The 23181-nt window shown below is 42.6% G+C and overlaps 2 long non-coding RNA genes and 2 pseudogenes across 3 annotated transcripts in view; 3 read left to right on the top strand and 1 right to left on the bottom strand.

The window, feature by feature from the left end:
* LOC147140395 (uncharacterized) overlaps window positions 1–23181 on the bottom strand; it is a 31758-nt gene that overhangs the window by 5652 nt on the left and 2925 nt on the right. The gene's annotated exons all lie outside the window — the stretch shown is intronic.
* LOC147140396 (uncharacterized) lies at window positions 6783–16401 on the top strand. The gene is made up of 4 exons (XR_015088417.1): window positions 6783–6806; window positions 10507–10721; window positions 15325–15447; window positions 15622–16401. It is a non-coding gene; the product is annotated as an uncharacterized LOC147140396 (long non-coding RNA).
* On the top strand, window positions 10728–11490 carry LOC147140397 (uncharacterized; annotated as a pseudogene).
* Window positions 12139–14050, top strand: LOC147140398 (uncharacterized; annotated as a pseudogene).

A 23181-nucleotide genomic window follows, 5' to 3' on the forward strand; every position in this document is an offset into this window, starting at 1 on the left:
GGTGGGAGAGTGAAGTGTGGAGGAGGTAGATGATGGCATCATCCACACTGATGCCAGGCTGGTATGCGAACTGGAGTGGGTCCATTGAGGAGCTCACCAGGGGGCGCAGGTGGACAAGGACCAGTCTCTCCAGGGTCTTCATCAGGTGAGACGTCAGCGCCACTGGTCTGAAGCTGTTGAGCTCCTTCGGGTGGCACCGGGACCAGGCAGGATGTTTTCCATAGCTGGGGGACTCAGCTGAACATGTTGAACAAGTTGAACATGTGCTGGACAATTCCACACAGCTGGTCTGCGCAGGATTTGAGGAGCTGGGGGCTGATGCCATCTGGACCCGCTGCCTTCCTCGCCTTCATCTTCTGCAGCTGGTTCTTCACCTGAGATGTTGTGAAGGCCAAGGCTGGGCAGGAGGGAGTGCTGGCTGTCTGGTGTAGCTGGGGGCTGGAGACTGTGGAGAAAAGGGGGTTAGGGGGTGACACACCCAGCAGGAGGAGTAGATGGAGGCTGCAGTAGGAGAGACTGAGTGGGGGCAGGCATCTGATCAAACCTATTGAAAAAGAGGTTCAGCTCATTTGCCCACTGCAGGTCCCCCCCAGTCCGGGTCTTGGGTTGTCCGTGGCCTGAGATGGTCTTCAGGCCCCTCCAGACTCACCCAAACACGATGACTTTTAATGTGCACCTGCTAACACATACTGCTAAAAGTGTCAGAAATTGGGGGTGATTTGGGCTACATCAACCTTTTCATTTGAGTCCAATATGGGTACTCTCATGAAGTATTTTCATGGAACACAGTGTGTCCCCTCACAAATAGCAAGAACCTTTCTATTGTGGAGAGAATTGCCAGAAAGGGCCAAAAACACTATCCAGCCAGAACATGAAAAAGTTCAATCTTTTGGCGAGGAACTTTACTTTGATAAAACAAGTACTGAAAAATGTATTACACTGAATAAATATGTCGGAGGTTTTGGCCACCCCCCAGTACAAACAAGCATTAATATGTCATATAGACTTGCCATTGCAAACTTGTGTGGAAATATAAGCAACTGCTTCTGGTTTTACAACCGGTTTTTGTTAAACGGAGTTTTGTATCACAGTCAAAACTATGACAGACTGAAGAAGAGATATAATAGTGCTATATGCTTGAAAGATGGTACATTTTGTTTAATCAATGACTTGCTTGTTTTCAAACAAACATGTTCACACCAGTTTTCTGCATTTTGTTCATGTGCCAAACTATGTTGTGTTTTAGTTGAGGCTCTTACTAAATCAGATAAGCCAGTATGTAAAAACTCACAGATCAATGTTAAAAGTACATTGATATATGATGGCAAAAAAATAGGGATCATTACAGCTGTCTGGCCTGAAATGATAAAAACAAAATGTTTTCTTGTTGAAACAGATGATACCGTGTGAATAACACCACTCCCAAACCCTTATCAAAGGGACTAAAACCTGGATCAATAAAGTCAAGTCAAATGTTTCTAATTCTTTGTGTGTTTTTAATGTAAATAAAGCCAAGGCAGTTGAGCATGCATACTGTACAATTGTAAACTTCAGTACTATGATAAACATAAAGCAAACATGTTTGTCAGTAAAGTGAAAAACATTTTTGTTCTTAATTGAATGCAAGCATGAATCAATAACAATCAATTTCCTTGTTTGTAATTGGGCCAATATTGACAAGGTTAAAGTATTAGCACTTTGTGACAGAAAGAAGTTGAGTATAATATATGCTTTCATATAAATTTGTCTTAGTATTAATGAACGTATAGCCTTACATTTTCAGTATACTTCACAGAATGAAGGAGTATACTTTAAGTATCCGTATAAGTTTAATTTTATCTTGGACTATTTTGTATACTTTTCAGTGCAAACCAAGTATACTTAGGCATACTTCTGTGAAGTTTATTTGATATGGTATTTATTTGGTAAGAATGAATTATGTTTACATCTCTACTTATGCTCACATCAACCTCTGATAATATTAGAATGATCGCCCAAGTATTATGGATTTTAGGGCATTTCCCTCTTCATAGAAGCACTCACTACAAAGCTAATGTCACTTAATGAGAGAAAAGCGTCGTCCAAAATACAAAATATTGGGGAAATATTTTTAGAGGTTGATGTGGCCATAAGTAGAGATGTCCATGTACATTTTGTGGACAAGTGATATTTCTCACGTATTAAGCAAAGTAAGCTTTTTTTTTTTTACACTTATGTTGAGTTTTAGACTGCTGCCTCAACTGCCAGTCTACCTCAGTGTGTTCGGCTCTTGTTATTAACAAATCAGTTGTTTTTTTTTTACAGACATATCTTGCCACGTAACATAATGCCACACTTTGAAAACTGCAGGACTCTCACAATTGGCTGTTGCAGATAAGACTGGCCATCAATCAAACAAAAATCACTGTTTTTTTTTTTTTTTATATTCTTAATGTCTTCATGGTAAGCAACTCAATATTAGTATTTCACAACCTAAAAGTAGCTACTATGATCAAATAAATTAGTAAAAACCTTTATTTCTAGAAATTTGGGGGGGTGACATTTTTTTAAAAATGGTGGTCTAAGCATGGCCGTAAGTGGATTTTAGTCAGGCCCATTAATCGGCCCTCATGCGTGTGACGTGCTCGCGAGGAGGCCAAATTTAATCTCAGCCTACTCGGTGAAAGGCTTCTTTTTAGGCTTCTTTCAAAACAACTTCTGTCCGGGAGTATATTCAAGCTGCGCGCAGCACTCAAGTATGGCACGTCATGCACTTTCCTACTTCTGGAAATACGCCGTAGCAAAACTGCTGTGTAGTGGTTTGCTGGCATGCTTTTATTTCGAAGGCTGCGAAGTGTGAAGGAGGGGAAGTGTGGAAAATAAGTAACTTGTTGAATGCTTGCAGACTTGTCGTCTGTTGGACTCAAATAATTATACAATACGAAAAAACCAACCCCAGGGCTCGCAATGGAAGTAAGTACACGCAGCTGGATGAGTACGTAAATACGTGGCACGTTTGAAGCGTGTCCACAGCGGGTTTGAATAGTAAGTTAGCCAGCTAATTGACTTTGAATAAACCTCTTCCGTTAGCATCTCTCCCGTGGGGGCATCAATTCAAACGCAGGTGGGAAAAACGAAGTGCAATATTAAGTATTTAATTAAAGAAAAAAAAAAGTCAAACACGGCACTGGGAAAACAAAAATTCTGAAGTCCAAAAACATGGATCGAAGAACTACACCAGTGACACTCTGATGAAGGCGGAAGTAACACGCCGAAATATGTCAGGTAATTAAACTACCTAAACATTATTGTCTGTTATAAATGAATCAGTCAAAACTATAAACATTACACTTCACCATGTGTAGGGCCTGAAGGTAACAGTTAAAGTTATAATTGTTTAAACTCTCCCACACGTCTGAATTTATGGCCGTTTATGGTTGAATTGTCAGTTAACTGCCTTAGCATTTTATCAGAAAAACACAAAGTTGAGTTGTACTCCATTTGTTTACTGGCGAGCTAGTATTAATATGTTGTGAACTTGTTACATCTAGTATTATTCTGGAAAAAAAAATCAATAACTGACATTTAAAAAAAGTTTTTAAGTAGTTGTCCGCGACCCATCCTAAATGGACCCGTGACAAACACACCCACCCACCCACGCACACACACACACACACTATATATATATATATATATATATATATATATATATATATATATATATATATACATATATATATATATATATAGAGAGAGAGAGAGAGAGAGAGAGAGAGGGAGAGGGAGAGGGAGAGAGAGAGAGAGAGAGATTTATATTGCAGGTAAAGAGAAGTGTTTTAATACTGCACATGCTAAATGGTCCCATGATAACACAAACAAACACTAGTTTCAACGCTTTATTATCCTGCAGTGTTGTCAAATAACTGAAGTCATATATAGAATTCTGGGACAGATGGCATGTTCACATGATAAGTTCCAGCAATATTTCATTACTGCATTAACTACAGTCAACTGAACATGATATTGAACACTATGCAAACGGCATTTTGGGATAAACATTTTGAAGTGGAAGATATTTTGACCTCCCAAACTCAATAAAAGAAACATCCTAGATACACAGTGAGCAGCATATGCCAGCTCTGAGCGATACAACAGCCAAAGAGATTACTACTCTCAGCTGGATTCTGAAATGTTCCTACTGACGACTGCAGCTCCACAGGCTTTCTCTGACTGAAATGTTACACAACATAATTCTGACAGCAGTTGCTTTTGGATATGTCTGCACAGCATGGTTACATTTGAAAGAAAAGTTTGTATAACATAATGTAGCTGTGACTTTTAAATAAATACTAAATACTTTAAAACACACTTCACATTCTTTTACTCAATGAAATATTAATATAATATTATATTATAATATTAATTAATATAATTAAAATACACCACAAATAATTTAAGCTTTTGAAAGAATATGATTTTACTGTTTGAATCTATAGCTGTTAATGACTATCAAGGTCGACTGGTTAGCACGTCCGCCTCACAGTTCAGAGGTCGTGGGTTCGCTCCCGGCTCCGGCCTCCCACTGTGGAGTTTGCATGTTCTCCCCGTGCCTGCGTGGGTTTTCTCCGGGTACTCCGGTTTCCTCCCACATTCCAAAAACATGCATGGTAAGTTGATTGGACTCTCTAAATTGCCCGTAGGTGTGATTGTGAGTGCGGATGTTTGTCTCTGTGTGCCCTGCGATTGGCTGGCAACCAATTCAGGGTGTCCCCCACCTACTGCCTGAAGACAGCTGGGATAGGCTCCAGCACGCCCCGCGACCCTTGTGAGGATAAGCGGTATCAATAATGGATGGATGGATGGACTATCAAGGTAGAAGACTAGGGCTGAATTTCTAGTAAGAGAAAACATTCTGCATTTGCATTATACCGCACACGGGGATTTCATTCAGAATCATGAGTGACAAAACAAAATATGCTATGGACTTGTAAAACTGGAATCAATAGGCCTCTGAAAGTCTGCCACTGTTTCTAAATTTCACACAGCCTCTTATTATATTGGGTGGTGCGCTACTGCCATCACATGTAATTTTCCTGTAAGACACTCTTAAAACAGTTGGTTTATGATTTTACCCTTAGACATTACCACAATGGCTTTCAAATAAAGTAGTCACGATTTAATCAATGTGTGTCCTTTAATTAACAGGCTTCTCAAAAATGTGACAAATGTAATGTAAATTGAGGTTAACCAACAGTGTAATGTTTCAGAGGCAGAAAACCACATCCACACAAGTGTATTTATTTTCACAACTGCTCAGGCTTCAATGTTTTAAGTCTGGTTAAACTTGTTCATCACCTGGTGTATTTGTTCATACATGAACCAAAAATAAATCAGACGTCAGCTAAAGTTGCAGTTGGGTTGGTTGACTGACAATTGAAATTAGTGGCTCTAACAAATGAGTCCATCTCACATGAATCTGACTCAAATCGCCTACATTTGCTAATTTCATGACTGGCAACTGTAATTGGTCAAATAAAGCGCAGCTTCGGAGCGTGTCTTAAACAAAAGTGGGTGTGCCAAAAGAAGCCCCGATTCGCTGAGTGTGTCTGTTCTCAAATAAAATCATATGACCAACGACAACGAGGCCTTGGATAGTGCAGGTGATTGTCATTGGTTCATTCAGTGCATCTTCGTTTCATAACAATGGAGAACTCACGCCGCTTAGCAAGTGTTGTCGGAGTTTGTTGTTAGTAGGTCTGTTTGATTTTGCCTAATAAGAAAATTCCGATTATTTTCTCTCAAACCCGATTTTACGATTACGATTTCTTTGTAAAATAAAAAATAATGAAAGAAAATGAAGTATTTTGAATGTCCTTTATTTAAACTTAATTTTTCATTCTTTGAACTCAAAATACCAGTCAATTTAACTTAATACACACAGAACAATCCATTGGGATTAACAGTAATTTACTTACACAGTAGATTTCAGATCTGTTCTTAATTAAACCAATAATGAAAGAAGAAATTGCATATACCATCTGAAACGAAATAATCAACATGAGAGAAGGTAGACAGTTAAGTCTGTAAACCAAACAGTCTGTCAGCAAGTCATTTTGCCAACCAGCTAGTGACTAGCCTTTCACCTTTCTCCCTGGTCTTGCTTAAACATAAAACAATCATTAATACAAAACTGTCACTCAATAATACAGTGCACTGTCAAGCTTAAGTACGGATGCATAGTCCCACTGGACAAGAGGTCCGTTGTCGAGGAGGAAAAAAAGGGACATCTTTCAGACGTTGAGTTATTAGTTCACGAGTTGTATTGTACATGCGGGGCACATACTACACTACAGATCTATTTTTGCCCGATTTATTAACTAAACGCTCAATTGCCTGAGCAAATAGCAGAATCGTCGGTATAGCCATGGATGTTGTCGTTGTTTCGGACTGCGCGCTAGTGGGAGGAAGCGGAAATGCAGAGGAAATTACGGTGGCTTGGATACACCAAAAATAACAAAATCGAACGTGACGATTTGAACGTTTTTAACATAGTTTTATCCAGAAAATTCGGTTACCTTTCAAAATCGCTTAATCGAGCAGCCCTAGTTGTTAGCTTCAAATTAGTTATCTACTGTCACGCCAAACCTGGAACAACCACCATCAGCAGTCAAAGCTCACCAATCACCTTCATTTAAGGCACCTGGTCAGAGTAAAATCAATCACAACCATCCACCATCAGCCAATCACAGCTCACCTATTTCCTTTATTTAAGGCACCAGTGCAGCACAAACACTCAACTCTGAAAGTTCACTGTGGAGAGACTGCTGGTAAAGCCCTTCCTTTTATATTGTTATCGTGATGTTTATTTGGTTTATCTTAAGCTTGGTTGTGCTAATAATGTTTACCATTTGATAATCCTACATTTTGATAATTGACTGACATTTAATCTAATTTTGAATATTTCTCCTTTCAATCGTTTCACAGTGATGACCTGTTCAATCATACCTTTCTTTGTCTAGGTTTATAACCTAAAAGAAATTCTCCTAAAAGAAGCAACCCAAAGAATAGATAAAAGGAGAAAAATACTTTTCGAGTTGTCCACGGCCTTTCCAGTGCGCAAAGCCTTTTTTCAACTTTGGGCTAGATTTGAGTTCACCAAAACAACTTAAAAACTTGACATCTACAGAGCTGGGCAGTCCGTCCCTGGGCGGGACCGGTTGGACCCTGAGGTCCGCCCGGATGCCCATTTTTGGGGCGGAAGGGTGGGGGGTGACAAATTAAAAAAAAAAAAAAAATGGCTGGACGTGCTCGCGAGGAGGCCAAATTTAATCTCAGCCTACTCGGTGAAAGGCAACTTTTTAGGCTTCTTTCAAAACAACTTCTGTCCGGGAGTATATTCAAGCTGCGCGCACTCAAGTATGGCACATCATGCACTTTGGAAAAACTGCTGTGTAGTGGTTTGCTGGCATGCTTTTATTTCGAAGGCTGCAAAGTGTGAAGGAGGGGAAGTGTGGAAAATAAGTAACTTGTTGAATGCTTGCAGACTTGTCGTCTGTTGGACTCAAATAATTATACAATACGAAAAAACCAACCCCAGGGCTCGCAATGGAAGTAAGTACACGCAGCTGGATGAGTACGTAAGTGGCACGTTTGAAGCGTGTCCACAGCGGGTTTGAATAGTAAGTTAGCCAGCTTATTGTCTTTAAATAAACCTCTTCCGTTAGCATCTCTCCCGCGGGGGCATCAATCCAAACGCAGGTGGGGAAAATGAAGTGCAATATTAAGTATTCAATTAAAGAAAAACAAAAAGGCAAACACGGCACTGGGAAAACAAAAATTCTGAAGTCCAAAAACATGGATCGAAGAACTACACCAGTGACACTCTGATGAAGGCGGAAGTAACACGCCGAAATATGTCAGTTAATTAAACTACCTAAACACTATTGTCTGTTATAAATGAATCAGTCAAAACTATAAACATTACACTTCACCATGTGTAGGGCCTGAAGGTAACAGTTAAAGTTATAATTGTTTAAACTCTCCCACACGTCTGAATTTATGGCCGTTTATGGTTGAATTGTCAGTTAGCCGCCTTAGCATTTTAGCAGAAAAACACAAAGTTGAGTTGTACTCCATTTGTTTACTGGCGAGCTAGTATTAATGTGTACTGCACGTTTTTTTTTTTTTTGTGGGGGGGGGGGGGGGTCCGACAATGTTTATGAATATGGCCGGGGGGTCGCGGCCGGAAGGATACCCAGGTCAAGGGTGGAGGGTCGTGGCCGGACGGGCAATGAGGGTCAAGTGCCCAGCTCTGGTTATCTCGTTAGAAGGTCACACTGTTAAAAAAGAATACTTGGAGTACAGTACTAGTTTTCAGTTGACAGTTTTAAGCTCATGCTTATTTAGGGTGATTCATTAACATCGTACTTATGTTTCTTACTCCATATTTGCACTACAACTACTGCTGAAACTGCAGTACTGCTACTTGTGGTCGTCAAGTGACATTGTGTACTTGAGTAAAAGTACAATTACTAGTATAAAAAATATCTGGTAAGGGTAAAAGTACTCATTCAAATACTTCCTCAAGTAAAACTGAAAAAGTACAGGTTCTGAAATGTACTTCGTTAGTGAAAGTAATAAGTAGGTAGTAGTCTTCCAGCTCTTTGGGAGGGATCCCAAGGCTGATTTTCATCCCAACCACTTCACACTCAGCTGTGAACCGTTCCAGTGAGAGTTGGAGGTCACGGCTTGAAGAAGCCAACAGCACCACATCATCTGAAGCAGAGATGCAATACTGAGGCCACCAAACCGGACCCCCTCAACACCTCGGCTGCGCCTACAAATTCGGTCCATAAAAGCTATGAACAGAATCGGTGACCAAGGGCAGCCTTGGCGTAGTCCAACCCTCACTGGAAACGAATTCGACTTACTGCCCTCATTGTGGACCAAACTCTGACATTGGTGGTACAGGGACCGAACAGCCCTTATCAGCGGGCCCGGTACCCCATATTACCGAAGGCTTTACGAAGGAGGCTGAGGAGTGTGATTCCTCTGTAATTGGAACACACCCTCCGGTCCCCTTTCTTAAAAAGGAGAACCACCACCCCGATCTGCTATTCCAGAGTCAAATCCAGCAAACCCTCACAATACGTTTGTTTGGTGCCAAGTGCACATATGGACACTTATGTTTGAACATGGTGTTCACTGGACAATCCGTGGCGAACACAGAAATCCAATAACAGAACACCACTCGGGTTCAGATCGGGGGGGGCGTTCCTCCCAATCACGCTCTTCCAGGTCTCACTGCCATTACCCACATGAACATTGAAGTCCCCCAGCAGAACGATGGAGTCCCCAGGTGGAGCGCTCTCCAGCACACCCTCCAGGGACTCCAAAAAGGGTAGGTACTCTGCACTGCTGTTTGGTGCATAGGCACAAACAACAGTCAGGACCCGTCCCCCCACCCTAAGGCAGAGGGAGGCTACCCTCTCATCCACAGGGGTAAACCCCAATGTACAGGCGCCAAGCCGGGGGGGGGGTGGGGGGGGCAATAAGTATGCCCACACCTGCTCGGCGCCTCTCTCCCTGGGCAACTCCTTAGTGGAAGAGTATCCAAACCCTCTCGAGAGAACTGGTACCAGAGATCAAGCTGTGTGTGGAGGCGGGCTCGACTATATCTAGTCGAAACTTCTCAGCCTCACACACCAGCTCAGGCTTCTTCCCTGCCAGAGAGGTGACATTCCATGTGCCATGTTTCTGTAGCCGCGGATTGGCTAGGTCCCTGCTTTTTTACCGCTGCCCAGCTCACAGGGCACCCGACCCTTTTGGCCCCTCCCACAGGTGGTGAGCCCATGGGAAGGGGGACCCACATTGTCTTTTCAGGCTGAGCCCGGCCGGGCCCAATGGGTGCAGGCCCGTCTAACAGGCGCTCACCAACAAGCCCCACCTCCAGGCCTGGCTCCAGAGGGGGGCCCCGGTGACCCGCATCCGAGCAAGGGAAGACTGGATCCAATGTTGACATTCATCATTAAGGGTCTGTGACGTCGCCTGTAGCATAGCGTCTTCTCGGGTGATGTCATAGTTTGAGATAGAGCTAGGAGCTGGCAAGTCCGGGACAAGGTGTAACCCTCCATATGATTGGCGGAGCAAAAGTAATGACCCTGTTTTGAAAATGTATCACGCCAAAAGTGCAGATACCGGTGATAAAAAAAGATACTCCGTGAATTACAAAGTCCCGGAAAAAAACGACAGTATTCAAGTTCAGTTACAACGTATTTGTACTTCATTACTTCCCATCTCTGCTGTTCGGCCTAAAATCATATTTCATTCTGTATAAATTTATACTGTAGATTATTGCTTGATGACGCCATAGAGCAATTAAGCACCAAGAAGCTTAAAACCATGTGCACACGAATTGGCTGCAAAGCCTCAATGATTCATGAAGCCTCATTTTGTCATATTGGGACAGTCTTGAATATTACTTAAAAACATTTCAAGATTTCATCTGCTATACTTGCCATTGTACAGGCTCACATGCGTGCCGCCGCGCCGGAGAGACGAATGACGAACGAGCGAGTCTTTTTCCCCAGCATCCTACGACTTTCTTCTTTTTTTGAGACTACTCTGAAGAATTTTGGGAAGCAGCGGATCGCCGATTCCATCAGTCTCGGCCGCACAACTCTGACACCGGCGGACTCGGCTGCTCAACTGCTCAACTGCTTTCATCCAACGGGCGACTACACGTAACTATGTCTTCGTGCACCACTTGCACTCGTCTCATTGAAAGGCTTTCCCTGCTAGAGGGACGTGTCCGTCAGCTACAGCAGAATAATGCTGTAACCGTAGATGTGGCGGACACAACTGTTAGTATGGGTTGTAGCCTACCTGCTAGTCCGGTTAGTATTAGCCCTAAGCGGCCTGCTAATCGCGGTGAGCCTGTTCAGATGCATAACAGATTCAGCCCGTTAGCTAGTCCAATTCCACCTCGGTCTACTGGCTCCCGCACTTTAGTAATAGATGACTCCATTACCCGTAACATTAAGTCAAAAAATCCAGCCACCGTAATGTGTATTCCTGGGGCCTGAGCACCCGACATTGAAGCTAATCGTAGGGAGCTGACTCGCAAAAGGACTTGGCACCAGCACAGGGCAAACAACACTAGGTACTCCGACATAATGATACACATCGGCTCCAATGATACTAGGATGAGGCAATCAGAGATCACAAAGAAGAACATAGCTAGGACTTATGATCTCGCTAGAAAGATGAGTCTGCATCAAGTAATTGTCTCTGGCCCCTTGCCTGCGAGAGGCAATGATGAGAGGTTTAGCAGATTATTCTCGCTTAACCGGTGGCTGGCTAGCTTTTTGTAGTAAGCAGGGACTGCAGTTTGCAGATAATTGGCCTTTCTGGGGCCGACCCAACCTGCTTATGGTGGACGGCCTTCACCCTAACTGGGAAGGCGCCATCACTCTTTCTAGAAATATAGATTACTGTTTGAGCCTTCCATGACAGTTCACATCAGAGCAGGTCGGGTTACAGGTGATTAGCGAGCCTGTAAGAACGGGTATGGAGTCTGTAAGGCTAGAGTTAACTAGCACTATGCCAGACTCTAACAACACACATACTTTTTTATTTAGATTAGAGCCGTACACACCACATATTCCTGCATCACATAGTGATATTGTTTCTACTGAGGTGGTGCAATATGATAATAATAGTAGTCGAGAGCCGATAAATAACTGCCATATTCCGACAGTCGTACCCTCCCGCCGCGCTTATAGTTGTTCGAGGTACAATACAGGACCTAGGGAACGCAATCTTATTAATATAATGATTAGGAATCCTATTATGGGCAACTATCCGGATAAACCTATTTTACTGAAACTCGGTCTGTTTAATATTAGACCACTCTCTTCGAAAGCCCTGTTAGTTAATGACCTCATAAGAGACCATAAACTTAACATGATTGGGCTTTGCGAGACCTGGTTAAAACTTGATAATTTTTTACCGCTAAATGAGGCCTCTCCTCCAAACTTCGTTAGTTCACATATTGCGCGCCCTCATAAGAAAGGTGGGGGTGTAGCCCTTATTTATGAATCTGATTTCAAACTTAGCACGCATTCTAGCGACGCCTTTAAAACATTTGAAGTGCTCGCTATGCGATCTATAGCCTCATTGCCGTTTTTTCTCACAGTTATTTACCGTCCCCCCGCCTCGTACGCTGGATTTTTAGATGAGTTCTCAGAATTTTTGGCTGATTTGGTAACTCATGCAGATAATATAGTGATTATGGGTGACTTTAACATTTATATTAATCTCCCGTCGGAACCACTTACTGCAGCGTTTCAGATAAAAAATGATAGCTTTGATTTCACGAGGATAATTGACGAAGCGACGCGTAAAAATGGTAATACTTTAGATTTGGTGTTAACCTGAGGTTTAGCATGCTCAAATGTAATGGTGTTACCTTTACTGCTGTTATGTCTGACCATTACTTAATAAAATTTGAAGTGCAGGCTCATTAACATCGCCCTGACCACAATCAAAGCTTTAGCAGCCGAAATATTAGTTCTTCAACCACCGCTGCGCTGTCTGAGCTACTGCCCCTGGCAACTTCTTCGTTTCCGAGCTATATTGGTTCAATTGACAACCTCACAAATGACTTTAACGCTGCTCTGTTAAATGCACTTGACTCCGTTGCACCATTAAGACATAAAACTCGTCCTAAACGGCCTACTCCGTGGTTTACTGAGGAAACCTGCTCACGAAAAGAATCATGTAGGAAGCTAGAGCGCAAATGGCGTGCGACTAAACTTGAGGTCTTCTCTCAGGCATGGTGTGATAGTTTACTAATATATAAAGAAGCACTCGCCTTAGCCAAAACTAATTACTTTTCCAGATTAATTGTTCTAAATAAAAACAATCCTAAATATTTATTTGATACAATGCTAGCGCAACAGCTGCCGACCTCCAATAGCTCCTCTCATTCAGCCCATGACTTCATGCAATTCTTTACACTGAAGATTGAGCGCATTAAGGTCAGGGTGCAAAGATTTTCCAGTCTGTTAAAATTCATATTGTCATTGGCAGAGCTGGGCATTTTACAAAAAAATTGCGGTCCGTTTATCGCCTTCCTCCTACAGCCGAGGTACCCTTCCGCTGTCCGTTCATCCGCCTATAGGCCGGTCCGACTATCATTATAAACGTGCTTCCGTTGCCGTTTCCATCTAGTAACTTTGACCAACTTCCTCTTGCACCCGTCTTCCACCCTGCTGTAGCATATTTGAAAAAAAAGACTCACCGAGGCATGGAAGCCTCAACGTGGCATAGAAGCCTCACCACAGCCGAACTAAACAGTGTCTCCTTTTAGGACCCAGGATCTGTCAAAAACCCTCTTATAGTGGTGATATTACTGTCGCAATGCGGGGAAGGAAGCGGTGGTAGTAGTTCACCATGCCGATAAATTTCTGTAAGCCCTTGACGGTGGTCGGTGTCGAGAACTCACTGACAGCTGCGACTTTGCTAGGAAGAGGCCGGACGCCGAGATGTCATGGCCCAGGGACTCTAACCCTAGGCATGCCAATGTGCTCTTGTCTGGGCACACGACCAGGCCGTAGTCCCTCCGAAGCTGCAGGACATGGCTTTCGTGTTCCTCTTCACTTTTGGAGTTGATCAAGATGTCTTTGACGTAGATGGCACAGAAGGGAAGGTTGCCAAAAACGTGGTCCGTGATCCATTGGAAGGTGGCATCACTGTTCCTCAAGCCATAGGTGCAGTAGTTGAACACGAACGTGCCAAATGGGGTGATTTAGAGAACATTCTGGTGCCGTCCATATGAGATGCGAGGTCGGCCATGTTAGGCAGTGAGTAGTGGTCAGGCGCAGTCTGGAGATTTAGACTGCGATAATCCCCACACAGCCTCCAGGACCCATTGGGCTTCTTTACCATATGCAACGGGCACGGCCATGGACTAGACGCCTTCTGGCACAGGCCCATCTGCTCCATCTCCGAGAAGGCCTGTTTAGCGGCTTGCAGCATTTCAGCAGACAGGCATCGGAGCTTGGAGTGAACCGGTGGTCCGAAAGTCTTTATGTGGTGGTAGACACTGTGCTTGGCTGAGATTTTGACAGACTTCCAGTTTGAACACGGTCGGAAAATCCTTCTAAACATCGTCGTAGCAGCCGCCCGTCGTGGCGATGCAGTTGCTGACCCATACTGCCATGACAGGGCTTTAGTGGTGTGGTTTGGTAGGTGTCGACATTAATCAGCCGGCGGTTTAGTGACATCGACGAGTAGGCGGTAGTAGATAAGGAAATCCGCACCCAGGAGCGGCGTCTGCACGTCGGCGATGGTGAAATCCCAAGTGTATTGGCGTCCAGCCAGCTTGAGTGGGATCTTGCGAAAAACATACATGGCGATGTCGATTCCGTTGGCGGCGACCAGTGTCTTTCTACCTCGATGTCCAATGTTGGGCAGGTGTGCATCATCTGGTCTAGTGGGGTAGATGGATTGTGTCAGGATAGGGTGTCCGTAAGGTAGAAAAGCCCGTTGTGTCCAGTAATAGCATTCACTAGCAGTCCTGGTGCCGGCCACCAGTGTGACCATCGGCGGCCGGCCCACTAGTTTTTTGACCAATTACAGCCGGGCACACAGTTGCGAGCGGATGCTCCAAATTTGTCATGCTAAAAGCACGTACCACACGGCAGCAGCTGTCCACAGCCCACGGCCCGGACCTGTTTAACTCCTGCGAGACCTTGTTGGACAGCGGAGATGTCCGCGTTGGCTCGATCAGTGACCATGTAGACCAGGCCTGGTCTCTGTGAGGCATTTGCCACATTAATCAGGTCATCAGCTCGCTTGACAAGGTCGGTCATCTCAAAGGTGTCTGCATCGGAGATGGTAGCGTTTGAAGCCGGAGCACTTTGCGTAAGGGTGAACTCCCTCTCCAAATCCCAGCGGGTCACCAAAACTCTGACTCCAGCGGCTGACGTCCGTCTGGAGAGAGCAATTGACTATATTTAAAATTTGTTCCTCAAATAATCCATAAAATGTTTTCAAAAGAATTGTGGGAATTGGATCCAAAAGGCAGGTTGTTGGATTTACCTGGGAGAAAACTCAACCAAGTGTCCTTGCGTCAACCAGGGCAAAACCTTTCAGTGTATCCTCTTGCAAATGTGATTGTCCAGGTTTACTGAAACTTGTGATGTGACGGGCTAAAAGACTGGATCATATGTTATTGATTTTACTTCGGAAGTAGTCTGCTAAGTCCTCACAGAGAGTGTAACTGTACGGTAATTGTCCACTGGGGGCGCCTGTGCCTATTTAAACCGCTCTCGCTGCCAGGAAATGTTTGGTTGAACTGTATGACATAGCAAGCTGAAAGGACAACTGAGTGGAAGTGCCGATGGCCACGTTGGACCTAAGCTTTGACTGGAGGAACTCGCACCCCTTGGAAAGCGGAGCGAGGTGTGTTTTTATGATTGTGGACACTTAATTTTGTGATTTATTGTTTCATTTCATTTCAACCAATTTGACTGTTTTGTTTGATACTGGGTGGTGATTTAATTTACTGAACACATGATTCAATTAGTCACTGTATTTGTATTTGTTTTAGACCATTTATTTGTTTTCTATTTGTAGTTTTCACGGTGCTGCCAACTCACATGGAACAATCAAGTTTCAATAAAAAAGGACAAATGCACCTGTTTAGAACTCTCCGTCATCATTCATTTCGGGGGACTGCTACAGTGAAAACCCGACTGCCTGTGAGTGACAACTCGACGCCGAGTGAAAACTCAACGCTAACGAGCCAAGATTGGTCGCTTGATGACAATTAAGAACTCCAGTGTACCAGCTGCATCCAATCCAAACTTTGACAGTGGATCTGCATGCCAGCCAAGATCACCTCCACCTTTTTGCCAGCTGCCATCTTGAGTTCCTGGTTTGTCGCCACACTAAACTGCTTGGTATCATGCCAAGTAAAGACTGTTGTTAATCACAAGTTAACTCGCTATCTTTATGTTGAATCACTACTATCTCATAAACTGTATGGGTCTGTTTGCCATTACCCTTTTGAAGCGTAATCTTCCGTAGTGTATCAGCAGTGTTTGAGTTCACATTTTGATATGTATGATTGCTTTAACTCAGTGCCAAAATGGTGTAAATGTCTGACGTGACTAAACTATTGACTATAGAGTACAATACTAACTGAAAATGAGTATCAGACAGTATATTAAAGGCAACATGCACGTTAAGAAACAAAATGTCATTATCTGCTGAAGAAATGGGTGCCTTGGAGCAGTTACATTCAAGAACCAGCAGCCGCAAACGAAATCTAACGGAAAAGGGTAAAGAGATGCAAGAACAGGAAGCAAAGAAACATGAAAAGACATTCAACAAAGCTTACAAGTCTTGGAAAGAATTGGCTCAAGATATTAGAACCAGGCTAAAATGTTTCTTCTCGCTTGACCATCTAAATAAGGCAAGCCACGACATTAAAGCTAAACATGACGTAGTCAAATTGAACTACCAGCCCAACCGTTGTAACCACCCAGTGACTCAAGAAATAGTTAAAAGGATGGATGCGTGCAATGTGATTACAACTGAAATATGTGAACTCATTCAAGGGAGACTTGAGACTATTGAAGAAACCTTTAATGATCACCTTGAAAAGGGAAGAGTCAGAATGATATTAAATAAAAAGGAGTATGGTTCAGTTTTTGGAAATACTTAGACAGAAAAAGCAATTTCTGCCCAACAATCAGGATCATCTGGCTCAAGTGGTCGAGTAGAGGCAGAGGCTGAACTTGCTACCAAAGTAGAGCAAGCCAGCGTTTCGAGAGAAATACTTGCACATGAAGCCAAATTCAGCAATGGAGAGCGATTGGAAGATAAAGGAATCACTGGCTTTTGCAACAATAAAAAGAGAGGGGCTTGAAATGAAAGCCAAGATTGAGGAGGAGAAGACTAAACTACAGCAACTGAAAGTAGACGGTGAGGTAAAAGTTGCAGCTGCACGTGTAAGAGTTTACAATATTCAAGACGAGTTAGAAAATATCCAACTATCATCCCAACATTCAGACAATGTTGAGAATGGTCACCCTGCTGTTGAGCCCTCCCTAAACCCTCATGCTTCTTCATTTTTGCCTCAAACCAGTGGAACAAGAGCTTCGTTTGGCGCAAGTTCTCTAACACTGAACCGCCTTCCCTTACCTGAGCCTGCCCCCTTCAGTGGTGATCCCCTATTGAAAGGTATACTTTATGGCCCTGATAGGCAATAAACCTCTACCTGAATGTGAGAAAATGTTGTACTTAAAAGGTTACCTTGCAGGCGACGCAAAGATAGCTGTGGAAGGATACTTTTACCAGAATACTGAGCAGGCATATCAAGGCATTTGGAGTGTGCTACAAGAAAGGTATGGTAGTCCGTTCATGGTTCAAAGGGCATTTAGAACTAAACTTACGAAGTGGCCCAAAATAAATGATAATTACCCTCTAGCCTTAAGAGAGTTTGTAGATTTCCTCCAAAGTTGCCATGAGGCTATTCCTCAAGTTAAGGGCCTAGAGATTTTAAACGATTGTGAGGAGAATCATAAATTATTAAAGAAACTGCCAGATTGGATTGTGCAAAGGTGGAGTCGCATTGTTGTGGATGAGATGGACAGAAGACAGGAATATCCCAGCTTTGCTCACTTTACAGAGTTCATGCAAAGGGAGCCAAAGTAGCCTGCAATCCCATTGCCTCACCATTCTCAATGAATGAAAGAGTTTCAGAGAAAAGATATGTTAAGAGAGCAAGGACTTTCTCAACAACTGTCAAACCCAAGTCAACACCTCTGTAGCCACATTTAAACCAAAGCCACCTTGTTTGTTTTGCAGAAATGATGCGCATGGCATAGTGAAATGTTTCATGTTTGCAGCAAAGACTATGGACGAAAAGACATTCAATCGTGAAAATTATGTCTAAGAAAGGGTCACGTAAGCAAAGATTGCCAGATGCGCCACTCCTGTAGTAAGCGCAACCAACGTCACCCTACTTGTCTGCATATAGAAAAGGTAAAAGAACCAAGACAAAGCGAAATGGAGAATGTCTCACAAAGTGCACGCTACGTGGATGTCATAAATGTGGAAGTACATAAAGCCATGTCTCATGTACTAACAAGGAAAATCTTCTGCCACATCCAGCGTAGTGCCAGTTTTTGTCTCAGCTGTTTCACATCCTCAGAAGGAAATACTTACTTACCTATGCCTTACTTGACACCCAGAGTGACTCCTATTTTATTTTAGGAGATTTGGCTTCTGAACTGAATGTTGACTCTAAACCAGTGCAGTTGAAATTAAGTACTATGACTTCTCTCGACACTGTTGTGGTGAGTAAAATTACTTGCAATTTGAAAGTACGTGGCTATGACTCTAACACCCAAGTCCAAATTGATCAAGTTTATTCGCGAGAATTTATCCCCATTGACAAGTTTCATATCCCCACTAGAGAAACTGCACTTCAGTGGCCTCACCTGAAATCTCTAGCAAATAAAATTAAGCCACTTCAAGATTGTGATGTGGGGATGTTAATTGGTTATAACTGCCCATCAGCTCTAGCACCCCTAGAAGTGATTACTGGAAATGTTAATGAGACTTTTGCCCAAAGAACTATTCTGGGATGGAGTACAATTGGGTCAGTAAATCCGCACTTGGACAGACTAGGCAATCAGAGCTATGTTCATCGTGTCACAGCAAAGGAAGTGCCTCTACCCTCTGCAGCTGATGTGCTTAAAGTCTTGGAGTCTGATTTTAATGAAAGAAACTATGAGGACAAGTATGAGTCTCAAGATGACGTTCGCTTCATACAACTTTTGAGTGACACAATATTTCAAAGACCAGATGGACACTATGAGATGCCACTCCCTTTCAAGGACACTCTCCTTCCAAAACTTCCAAATAATAAGAGGCTAGCTACTGTCCGACTGCAGCACCTTAAGAATAGATTAAAGGCTGATAAGCAATACCATGAACATTATACTGCCTTTATGACAGATATTATTAGTAAAGGTGATGCAGAGCTGGCCCCTTTTGCATCTGAGAGTGAAACCGTGTGGTACATTACGCACCATGGGGTGTACCACCCGAAGAAGCCTACTAGGTTGAGAGTAGTGTTTGATTGCTCCGCAAAATTCCTCGGCATCTCAGTGAATGATACTTGAGGTTCCTATGGTGGGAGAATGGCCAATTAAGTACAGAACCTAAAGAATACAGGATGGCTGTCCACTTCTTCGGTGCCAGTTCTTCTCCCTGTTGTGAAAATGTTGGTCTTAAGTATTAAGCACAACAACCTTGATCTGATTACCCCAGAGCTGCAGCTTTTGTGGAAAGGGACTTTTATGTTGATGATGGGCTCAGTCCAGGAAGCTCAAGAGCTCATTACCGAAGCTCAAGATCTGTGCAAACTTGCAGGTCTACGCTTGTGCAAGTTCAACTTAAACCACAGTTGTGCTCTTTCTCATCTGGAGCCCACAGAAAGAGTTGAGACCACTGAGCCTCTGGATCTTAACCCAAACACAACATCACAAGGATATGTGCTTGGTATCCAATGGTCAATCGAAGATAATGCTTTCAGCTTCAACACCAGCACAAAAGAGCAAACCCCCACTCGCCGAAGCGCACCATCCGCTATCTTATCTTTGTTTGACCCACTCGGGTTTGTAGCTCCCTTTATCCTGAGTGGCAAGGTCATTCTTCAAGAGTTGTGCCGCAGAGGCATTGGATGGGATGACCCTAGGGTTGACAACTGTCCCGTATTAGCCGGGACGTCCCGTATTTTGGGCTAATTTGGTTTGAACCATATGGGACATTTAAGGTATATTGACTATCAACTCTTGCAAATACAGAAAACTGCAATCTACCGATCCTGTAATATAAGATGCTTTTAGTAAAGCTTTGTATGGCGATTGATTGTCAATAACAACGGACACAGACGGGTTGGCAGCTCAATGTCTTTTACTTGTATACTTGCTCGAACATACATTGCTGTTTCTTAAACAGTGATAGCACATTACAGCGCTCCTAATGGAGACTCTCTGTACTACACATGACCGATCCTAGATCAGATAAAGCGTCAATCTCAGAACAAGCGGCAATCACTCCACCTGTCATGTCTCTCTGGCAGCACAAAATGACAGAAGACTGTTGAGTCAGTCAAAAGCAGCCAGAAATATCCATAGAAAAAATAAATTTGGTGAGTCACACCTCTTTTACATTTCAGATTTCTTACACACATTTTTTGATGAAAAGAGCCAAATTGTGGTTTCATATGAGGTGACATATCGTCGCTGCCCTGTGAAAAACACTGTCCATTTTTTCTTATTTTTAACGTGAATGTGGTTTCAGCATTAACGTGAAAATTAGAACAAAAATCCAAAATTCATACATCATGCTCACACCACCGTGGCACCGTGCACCTATCCCTTATTTAGGAGTGAGAAAGTTGGCAACCCTAGATGACCCCATTTCCGAAAATTTGAGCATACGGTGGGAGGAATGGAAAAATGGGCTGCAAACTCTAAAGACAATCTCAGTCCCTAGACGTTATCATCAGCCAGGGTTTCACAATATTGTAAGAGTAGAACTGCATCACTTCAGTGACGCGAGTAGTGTTGGGTATGGTGCTTGCTCCTACTTAAGGCACAAAAATGATCATGATCAAGTGCACTGTAGTTTAGTGATTGCGAAAGCAAAATTTGCACCTACGAAGATCATTAGCATTCCACGATTAGAACTCTCAGCTGCAGTTACTTCAGTAAAAATAAGTGCCTTGCTAAAAGGCGAACTTGAAATGTATATTGATGAAGAATACTTTTGGACTGACTCCCAGGTGGTCCTTGTGTATATCAACAATGGGGCGCGTAGGTTCCATGTTTTAGTTGCAAATCGTGTCCAGTTCATTAGGCAAATTACTAATCCCAAACATTGGAATTATATTGATACTGTACAAAACCCTGACGATTATGCCTCTAGAGGGCTCAGTGCATCAGATCTCATGTTGACTAACTGGTTATCCGGCCCTAAATTTCTGTGGGGGCCAGAGATTCCATTCATACCAAAAAGTCCTGTTGAATTGTTAGTTGGAGATCCTGAAGTTAAAACTGTTGAAGTGCTCACGACCGATGCAATTGAACAAAATGACATCGTTATTATCAAGGAAGAGATGGTTCCTAGAAGCCAGTGGCAGCTAGGCAGAGTTGTCGAAGCAACCGAAGATGACGATGGTTTAGTGCGTGGAGTAAAGATTCAAATAGGTGATCGAAATGCGCCAATGAAACATGGATCATCTTGTAAACCCCATGTACTTGTGCGGCCTATTCAAAAACTAGTTGTTCTCGTTGAAAGTGGCTGATACCAATAATTACCTTTTGGGGGGGGCTTTTTCTGTCAGGCATGCTTGAGGGATTTATGTTTTAACGTCCATTTGTGAATGGAAATCAAGTATTTGTTTGTGTGTTTCTTGTACATGATTTGGTGGGAGTGTAACTGTACGTTAATTGTCCACTGGGGGTTGCCTGTGCCTATTTAAACCGCTCTTGCTGCCAGGAAATGTTTGGTTGAATTCTATGACATAGCAAACTGAAAGGACAATTGAGTGGCAGTGGCGATGGCCACGTTGGACCTAAGCTTTGACTGGAGGAACTTGCACCCCTTGGAAAGCGGAGCGAGGTATGTTTTTATGATTGTGGACACTTAATATTGTGATTTATTGTTTCATTTCATTTCACCCAATTTGACTGTTTTGTTTGATACTGGGTGGTGATTTAATTTACTGAATACTGATGCAATTAGTCACTGTATTTGTATTTGTTTTAGACCATTTATTTGTTTTCTATTTGTAGTTTTCACGGTGCTGCCAACTCACATGGAACAATCAAGTTTCAATAAAAAGGGACAAATGCACCTGTTTGGAACGCTCCGTCATCATTCATTCCAAGGGACTGCTACAGAGAGCGCCTGTTGGTCTCTGTGGGCACTTGTTAAGATCGGAGCTAGTTAAAAGTTTAAAGCCGGAGAAGAGGTATCTGGGGTTGTTTTTATTAACTGTAATGAGGTTTGTGAAATAGGAAATTCTTGCCCGTTTGACTGTTTTATTGTAGGATTTTAGTTGTTCACATAATATTTCGTGGTGCACTGTAAGTTTACTCTTTCTCCACCTCTTTTCTGCACCCCTGCATTTTCTTTTTGAAATTTGAATTATTTCTCCACGGGGGAACAGTCTTTGTTTTTGTCGTTTTTATTAAAAGTGGAGCTACAGTTCAAGGCTGATTTCAGATTCTGGTTAAAATTGTCAACAATAAAATCACAGGGTGCAGGTAAAATGTCAGCAGGAGTGCACTTTAAAATGTCGATAAAATTTGCAGCCATCTCAGAAGATGGGTAGTGTTTCCTCACTGTTCTCACTGGGGCTGCCAGATGGTTAAAACCGGCGATGTTAAAATACACACAGTAATGGTCTGACAGGCCAGGTCAACAACAGAGGACACACCCACAGACAGGCCATAGGTTATGATCAAATCCAGGGTGTGTCCTCTCTTGTGAGTCGGCTGTGAGACATGCTGTTTTAAATCCATGCTGTTTAAAAGGTTTAAAATTTCTCTGGACAGCAGGTCCGATATATCATCAATGAGTACATTAAAATCGCCGGTTATTAAAATTCTGTTATAAGTAGAATACAAAATGGATAAGAATTCTGAAAAACAGAGAATAGGGGGACTGCTAAAAACAAAGGCATGATGTTCGAATGATAAAAAGTTAAGAACGATCTCCTTTGAGAAAAGAGTATTATTAAAAATTGATGCAGTCCCACCCCCTCTTTTCCCATCCCTGGTATGCATGAAAGGGTTAATATATCCGGCGTATTCCCTTCCCATATGACATAAGTTGATTAAAATTATAAATAACTTGAACTTCAATTTTATTTGAAAAAATAAATGTCACTATATAGGCAAAAATTATATGATTAAATGTTAAAAAGATGGAGGAGGTAATACCATAGACTTTGATTCTATGAATGGTATATTAAAACTTAAATGGCTAAAAAACATGTCTTAATAATTCTGACTATTTGGTATCAGATATCCAACTCGATTTTTGATAAATTGGGGGGAATTAACTTTCTTTTAAAATGTGATTTTGAGATGAATAAATTACCAGTTAGAC

This window comes from Filicampus tigris, chromosome 10, assembly GCF_054856515.1.
Source record: "Filicampus tigris isolate MCC_2025a chromosome 10, RoL_Ftig_1.0, whole genome shotgun sequence".
NCBI lineage: Eukaryota > Metazoa > Chordata > Actinopteri > Syngnathiformes > Syngnathidae > Filicampus > Filicampus tigris.